The following is an 8,811-nucleotide window of genomic DNA, read 5'->3' as shown; positions in this document are numbered from 1 at the left end:
ACACACAAACAACCATTTCTAAATTCTAAAAGAAACTAACACTCCCAGTAAAAGAAACTAAAAGATGCTGCCAAAAATTGCATGCATATAGAACAAAGATTTATTCACTCTAAATTTTATAGAAATTTGGCTCTTGGAGGAGGGTGCTTTTTAGAACTTAGTACCGGCCAACTATAGCAAACTAAATAACAATGCATTAAATAACACATTGTCTATATCCGCCTAGATAAATACCCGTGTGTTGGCACAGAATAAAAAAAGATATACATATGCAATTCTCCACTCATCAAACAAATATGTCTTAGTTTAGATATGTGTATTGGATCTGATGTCATGCATATTTGACATTTTGATGCTAAAAAAATAAATATTTCATTTCTTACACTCTCTGATTATAGATAATAACTACTATGCAAAGATGGGATGAGAAATATAATGTGCACCTTCTAACATGTAAGAAATAGTAACACTAAAATCACAATCTGAAGTTGCAAAGACACGTCAGAACAATGCCTTAAGTGAAAACCATACACACATTTACTCTTGACAATCAGGATATGGTAGCACATACTTTTCTCCTCTGCATGCACTATGCAGGACAGGTGGCCATTTTTTTTGCTTAGAAACTCTGCTCTGGAGGAAAAGTAATTATGCCATTAGCATTCTACATTTTCTGTACAAATTTGGTAATGGACATGAAATTAATTTCCACCAAAGAAGGGAAAGCACAATGCAAATAAGCATTATATGCTCCCTCTACTACTACTTAGGCGGACGGGAACCAAATTTGTACCAAAGACGGAGGTTCAATCTCATACTCACTATGCAATGCCAAAGATCATTAGTAATCACCACGAGAGCTGATAACTTTCCATCACGCTAAAGATCATTTCGTTTATAACTGACAACAGCGATGCCAACACCAGCAGTCTTCCCTATGAAGGCCTCCAAAGACGTACCATTTTTGTAAAGTGACTTGAGTATCTCGTTAATCAGGCAAACAACAATATTCCTTGCAAGAATCAAATATCAAGTTGCAAAAATTGTGTTACCGGGTTTGAATACTGAAGGCATATTATCTTACTTGTATGGCTAGAAAATTACCCTAGTTATCTCAACCTCAACACAAAAATCAATATAAGCTGTTTAAATCAATATCTACTAAATCATTAATCCAAGAATATACATTTCATTTTGCACAAAAATTGACTTCAACTTCATTTACCAATAAGTGACCCATGGCTTAACCAAGCTTTGGGTAGCATTGTAACCTGCATCACCAACATGTGCGTGGTAACAACTCTCATTCGATGTAGGATATTGCAAGAAAACAGAAGCAGTTGCAAAGGTGGAGCGACGATAACTATCAGGCATTAGGTTCATGTCTTGCCCCGTGTGAGGCCGAATTCAATGCATTCCTACGATTTTTTAGACAACTTGCATATGACGCCTTATATTTTTCTAGTCTCTATCCCATATATAATCAAATTTATTTATCTATATGGTCTAACCCTTAAGAAATAGTATAACTAATCACAATATGGATAAGGAAGTCATCGAATACGAATAAATTATTAGCAACATGTGCATTTTAGTATTTTTCATTTCACTACAAGTCCGCAGTATGCTACAAATACAAATATTGAACAACTGGTGTGCAATACGAAGAAAACAGGAAATCCTTTGCACCAGTATGTACACGTACTGGTTATGATCAACATCAGCTCTAAAGCTCATTGTAAAATGCACTCTTCTTAAATCTGGAAGTAAGTCATGTGTATGCATTTAAGAGCATAATCTTAAGGCCTTGAATTAACAAAAGGGGGGCAAATGACAGATTAACTGCCTCTGATCCATAACATATACATAGCAGCTGCAAACCAACTCTTGTTCATCCCACCTAATACATGGACCTATTCGTCATTGAATAAGCCTACTGAATTAGCCCACCTAGCAAGACAAGCCGACATTACAAGCATGGTCATACTGTCATAGTAAAACCACCTACGAGCATTTCCGCAAAAGATGCAATGCTTTCAGAATAAGCTGTGTTTGGCCTAAAATGAGAGCACCTCTAGGCCAAGATTCAGCAAACCTGTATTGTGCACACAACCTTGTACCACCGAATGACAGAACACGAAAATAGCTATAAAGTAAACTTGAGCATGCTGCACTTACCAAAAGCTAGTGGTCTACATAGTCAAAATTGAATGGATGAGGCCTTATCATCAGGGTGGGGGAATCGTTGGACCAGCAGCAAGCACGACCCCCATGCCACAGCCTGGACGATCATGGTTGGTGATGCGCTGCGTGTGGCCAGTGCCACAAGCCCACAACGACTATTGGCAGGGCTCCCTCTCTTGCAGCGAGGGCACCTTCTCATGCTCCATGTCACCCCTCTCAGCCTCTTATGCCTCCTCCTCCTATTCTGCTGATGCTCTCGGGATCTCCGGCCTTGTCCACAGAAGAAGTGGATGTTGCCTCCTCGGTCGGCACCCCACCTATCTATGGCGGAGCTAAGATCTGAAAATAGGGTCTTCCTTCTACAAAAGTTGACAATAAATATGACATGTGAATATTCTAACGATTAAAACTACCATATAGAAATAGATAAATAAATGTGGTCTTACAAACATACTAAAACTGGGGCTACCTGACTCCATCTCTGAACAAACTGACACCAGGGCTTTTGCACACCTCCGGTGTCCAGACTCCAGTGAATCCAAGGAGTGTGACGGACATGAGGAGTTGCGGGGTCTGGACAAATTCAGATTTGTGCCGAAAATCATGTAAAATTCCCTGCAAATTCCTGGAAGTACATGCCTAGTGATTTATTGGAAAATTATCCTTATGCTTCTGCGGATACACCAAACAGTTAATGATGTGATGGAATTAGGCCAAGAAAACTTATAACTTTATCAAAATTCAAAGTCATAGTATATTTATGAAAATGATAAATTTAATATAGGAACATTCTACACACATAAAATTACAAAACCTAAAATATGATATTACGAAACTAAACGATAAATGTTCTCTTCTGTTTCTCCATTGTGTTGACCACATGATATAAGAAATAAAATATTTTTCTGAACTACCAAGCTTACACGACAATTCATCAAATACATAGTTAACTCACATAATGTGTTTCTTTAGAAGTTTAGATGCAGGCCTTCCATTATCTAAAAGATGCATACCTGATACCTCAGTCGAACCAATAACTTGGTGATCTGAAGCAATGCATGAAACGAGCATGATTATAGAGAAGGGAAGCACGATATTATGGCATGCTAGCAACCACTGGTAGAGCTAAGCATTACGAAAATGGGCCATGGCCCACCCATCCCACGGCAAATACAGTGTAGGATTAAAGTAAACTGGGTTATGAGAACAAAAAATAGTGATCTTCCTTCATGTCGGCCCGCCCAGCTTTGGCTGCGTAGCTCCGCCGCTGCTAGCAACTCCTCCCCTCAACACAACATGTGCAGACTGCAGTAATGTAGTACTGTCGATTGCGTCTGTTCCTGGAAGGGAAATCAATACAATTTGAGAAAGCATACATGCATCCGAGATTAACACAGTTTGTGCCATACTAATTGACCCTAGAAACCTCATAGAGCGTTGCCACGGACTAACGAAAAAACGCACATACACATGACGTGGAAGGCAAGTGGTAATCTGAACATATATATCCCTAAAGATATATAAATTTTCATGATGAAACACACTCGTATATAGGTATGTATTCCACATATTTGTACATTTCATGATGAAATACATTTTGATGTGAGCCACAAAAAAAATGAAATCATGATTTTCTAACACATGTACTATTCACTATATAAGTTCATGATTTTTTTGTGCAAACCACATCAAAACATGATTCACCATGAAAATTTACAGCGTCACTATACAAACGACAGTATGTACAATTTAAAGGAATACTACAATATAAAAACTTTGTGAGAATAAAGCATTGCTACATTCTGAAGCTGGTCCAAAGGTAACAAATAAGATTTCCATATCAATGATGAGTGAACTCTTAATAAATTGAATACTTAAAAAACACTTAATAAATCGAAGATGCTTTATATGCATCATCTCCAATTGCTTTTCATGATTCTTCAAATAAAATCTCATAGCTGCACATAACAGAACATTGGGGCATGAAATAAATCTGAAGAAAATGAAGAAAAAGTACAGCTAAAGCTGTCCTAGTGACTTGGTGAGTAATGATAACCTGATAATATCATGTAGCATAGCTTTTGGAGCCAGCCATGACCTATGGATGAATATAAGCTAGCTCTGATTTGCAATACGAGGGGAGCAGCCTGGTGTGATACAAATTCAGCCACCATACGGGAATCTCATGAATAGAGACAACTAGGGCGCCATATTCGTCATCGTCTACTACCACCTTGGCCCTGTCAAACTGTGGTGTCTAGCTTGCAGGCAGAGTGGCGAATGGCCAAAGTGGAGGCCTCCTCCAGTAAGGGGAACGACACAAGCAACAACTCTCTGAACACATTTGTGAATGGTCAAAATAATATCACACTAAACTTCTTCTAAACTTCTGTAGCAACAACTAATGTGTTTGGAGAGTTGCTGCTTGTGTCGTTCCTGTTCCTGGAACGACGGAAACAAGAACTGTCTGAACACATTCGTGAACTATGGAAAATATATCTCGCTGATTTCCTTCTAAACCGCCCTTAGAAGTAACAACACAAGCAGTAAAAAGGCAAGCAATCACATCATATATGGGGCTATGGGAGAAAAGGAGAACACATTTTGAAGTTCCAGTATTTAGAACGTTCATACAAATTTCTAGTAGTTACAAAGTTCATAGAAATTTCTAGTATTTACAAAATTCCCCAAATTGCATCAAATCCATCCACATAAGAGAGAAGAATGCACCGTGCTGCTCTGGATACTGTTCTCTGAACTCTGAAATGATTAAATGATTCAATTTTGGTCACTAAGCAAAAAACTAATAGTATGATGCAAGCTGCGGTGTATTACTACCACGCGCTTATCCTTGACGAAGGCAACACCGAGAAGTCTCAAGGAGTGGCCATAGCGGCACTGCAGTCCGCGGAGGAGTCCCTGAGGGAGAGCAGAGCCGTCTGTGAGGCCTTTCACTCTGCATCCCCCTTTTCGAGTTGACGGGAGCACGAGATGGTGCTCCCACTGCAAGAGAGGGAGCCATGCAAATAGTCAGTTGTGGGCTTGTGGTGCTGGTCGCGACCACCGCATCACCAACCATGATCGTCCAGGCTGTGGCATGGGGGTCGTGCTTGCTGCTGGTGATCCCTCCATCATGATGATAAGGCGACTCCCCAACCCCGATGATAAGGCTTCATCCATTCAATTTTGACTCTGTAGACAACTAGCTTTTGGTAAGTGCAGCATGCTCAAGTTTACTTTGTAGCTATTTTCGTGTTCTGCATTTTAGTGGTACAAGATTGTGTTGCTAATTGATAGACTGTGACGTAAGGGAAAATAATGCACATGTTGTGGAAATTGAAATATAGAATAATCTAGCTTGAGTCCACTGGATGCGAGATAGAGAGATAGATGATTTGCCTTGTTCACTACTAAATATGCATGCCTTGTTGCAATGCACGGGATATTAACTAGTCTGACGCTCGGTGGTAGGGGTGGTGGGAGGTGAGTAAAAAACGGTGAACAAAAGCACCACACGCAATCGCCAAAAAAACACCACACGCCCCTCCAAATCCCTAGCCTCACCCGTCTCTGACAAGAGCCGGGTACATGGTAGCCACCACCGCCTCCAACAATCCCAATCTCTGATAAGATCCGGGTACAGGGTAGCCGCCGGGTACAAGGGAGCTGTCTCTATCGTCGGGGACAAGGACACATGTGTAAACCGTCGATGCATCAGGTCCTTCGATCTCTCCCCTGCTCGTCACTCCTCACTGTTCTCCCCGCACGGCTCTGCCTCCACGCGGGGATTCGCTCTATGGTGTCCATGAGAGGCGGCTGCAGGCGCCATGGTGTTGATCCGGTCATTGTTGGTATTCAAGTTGCCACATGACTTGTCTGTTTTTATTTCTTATTAGGTACCTGAACCTGATCAGATGAAGTTGCATGCTCATAGAATTCCAGTCTATGCTCTTTGTCAAGAGCTACTTAAAAATTTCTCTAGGAATCTGAGCATCGCTGATAGAATTCCAGTCTACCTTCTTTGTCGAAAGCTACTTCAAATTTTCTCTAGAAATCCGAGCATCGATGAGAAGGCTTTCTGAGAATTTTTGTTTCTTCTTCAATAAAATTATATGCATAGATTAGTGATTTATTCATTTTCCTTTTCAACAGAGTGATTCAAGGATTTGAGGCGAGTTTTACTCTACGTGTATTTCTTTTAAGGACATAGATGAGGCGGATAAAGCCTTTGATGAACTAGACGGCCAAGAGACTAAGGTACGCCTGAGTTCATAGCTTGGGAGTGTATAAAAATTTCTCAACTACTCTGATGTTCCATAAAATGTAAGTTTACCGAAAAAGGAAGGAGCTACCATCCCGGTTTGATTGCGTTCATCCTGGACTAACTATACAACAGTTTCATGCCTTTATTTCTCCACAAGGTTATGAATTATTTCTTCCATACTATTATGATCTTGTGTTCAAGTAAGTAATCTTTACCAGTGTGTAATATCTTCTGAATTTAACTGTACCTAAAAGAATATACTTTTTGTTTCTGAAGGGGGCAACAAGTACATGTTATGCCTAGGCTCAACCATATCAGCTGAAGGGAGTGACAAGCAACTACTTTGTTGACAATGAGGAGAAGACGAGCAATATGGTAAAGAGTGACTCCTTGGTGAAGCAACTTAATGAATTCATTGAAGTGGCTGATATTGTAATTTTCACATCTTGTTTTTCTTTGTTCTAGAATAGATAAGCATGTATACACAATAGAGAGAAAATCTTTATCTATTCTTTGCATCCTTCCTATTGGTGATGAGAAAATATACCACTGTAAATTTGAGTGGTGTGACCTATCAAATTCCCTTTATTTTTCATTGCAGTATTTTGGTTTTGATGCCCTGAGGGTACACAAGGTTTACCATTTAGTTGCGTTCAACACTCAAAAATGATACACCATTTTTGTCCTACATATACTAAATCATCAATGTGCACAAGACTATTTGAGTTCCATTTTTTCTCCTTCAATAAACTAGAAGGCCACAATAGAGACCCTGAATTTTATTTTCTTTATGTAAAATGATATCAAGGTTTTTTGAATTTTGTATTCAGTGAGAGGGGGGAGGGATGCCTCTTAAAGTCCTAATTGTTGTGGTAGTACAGCTTATTTATTCTTTATGAAAGAAATCATTTTTTCTCGGTATTAGTACTTTGTTTGATCCTAGAGGAAGTAGCTGAGGGGTCGTTGTTTTTTTCACCACTGATCATAATTAAAATATTGTCCTCCTTCTCTTTTGTTGAAGTTGATGCATATCATGGCAAAGCATACAGTACGCAAATTTCAATTTTGTAGTGTTTCCATTACTCTCTAATGAAACATGCACAACGGTTGTAAAAAACGAAGCTCTAAGCTTCGTCGTTTGTATGTTTCTGCAATATTACTGCTTGGTTGAACATGTTTGATGTATTTGCACATTAATAAAAATGATGTAACATTCATGCCAAATTATTTGGGTTTTGTCCTCTTCTTTTCTATTGTTTATTTACTGATGAAGATAGCAAATGTTCCTGTTTTTAAATATAGTTATTTGTGCTTCCAGTTGGTAGAGATCGAAGTATTAACTCATTGATGTAGGAAAAAATAGCTCTTTTATAGACACTACTAGCATTGGATAAATGGTGAGCCTTTTTGAAGTTGTTTTATGAAATAAGACCAGGTCTGGTCTTTTGGGTATACAATCCTTTCTTGAGAATACTATACTTGAAGTAGAATAACACTTTTATAATAGAATCCCACTTTGTAAGCTTCCATGCAGAAAAGCATAGAGTAGCATATTTGACAGATGAGCATGGCGGCTCTTCTAAATCTGTGTTTACCATTTAACAATGAACTACGTAATTTAATCAATGGGCTCAGTTGAGTTGCCATGTTGACTGAAAATATATAAAATCTCTCGTATACATAGCTTGTCTTTTTGTACTGTTATACTAACTGTCACTATATATTATGTCAAATTATGTGACTGTCAAGCAAAAGTTACTTATATTTCTGATGTCACCTGAGAAGTTGAAAGTGCGTTATATTGACTAGAGGGGGGGTGAATAGGCAATTTTTATGAATTCTTCACTGAGAAATTTGCTAGTGAGGAAATTCCTTAGAGAAGAACTACTTGCAGCGGAATAAGTACTCAAAAGTAAACATAACAGAACACAAGCATGGTCATCATGATGAAATGAAGACAAGCACAGAGTACAGAAAGCGTAATCATGAGATAACACAAGATGAAGACAAACAGACTAAAGAAATTGAACTGAGGAAATTTAGAAAGTCTTCAGTCAAAGTCTTCAAACACAGATATGACAAGCACACAACACAGTAATGAGGAAATGAAAGAATTGAGGAAATAGAACCAGTAGGCTTGGTGAAGACAATGATTTGGTAGACCAGTTCCAACTGCTGCCTCAGTTGTACATCTGGTTGGAGCGGCTAGGTATTTAAATCTGAGGACACACAGTCCCAGACACACAGTCCTCACCGTATTCTCCTTGAACTAAGGTCACACAGACCTCGCCCAATCACTCATGGTAAGTCTTCAGGTGACTTCCGAACCTTCACAAACTTGGTCACTCGGCGATCCACAATTG

General features: G+C 39.1%; 1 long non-coding RNA gene across 1 annotated transcript; it reads left to right on the top strand.

The window, feature by feature from the left end:
* Nucleotides 1-5,697: 5,697 nt before the first annotated feature.
* LOC123168732 (uncharacterized) lies at nt 5,698-6,973 on the top strand. Its single transcript, XR_006484492.1, has 3 exons — nt 5,698-6,080; nt 6,337-6,441; nt 6,526-6,973. It is a non-coding gene; the product is annotated as an uncharacterized lncRNA (long non-coding RNA).
* The last annotated feature ends 1,838 nt before the right edge of the window (nt 6,974-8,811 follow it).

Source organism: Triticum aestivum, chromosome 7D (assembly GCF_018294505.1).
Source record: "Triticum aestivum cultivar Chinese Spring chromosome 7D, IWGSC CS RefSeq v2.1, whole genome shotgun sequence".
NCBI classification, from domain to species: Eukaryota; Viridiplantae; Streptophyta; class Magnoliopsida; order Poales; family Poaceae; genus Triticum; species Triticum aestivum.
This window is presented reverse-complemented; position numbering and strand designations above follow the sequence as displayed.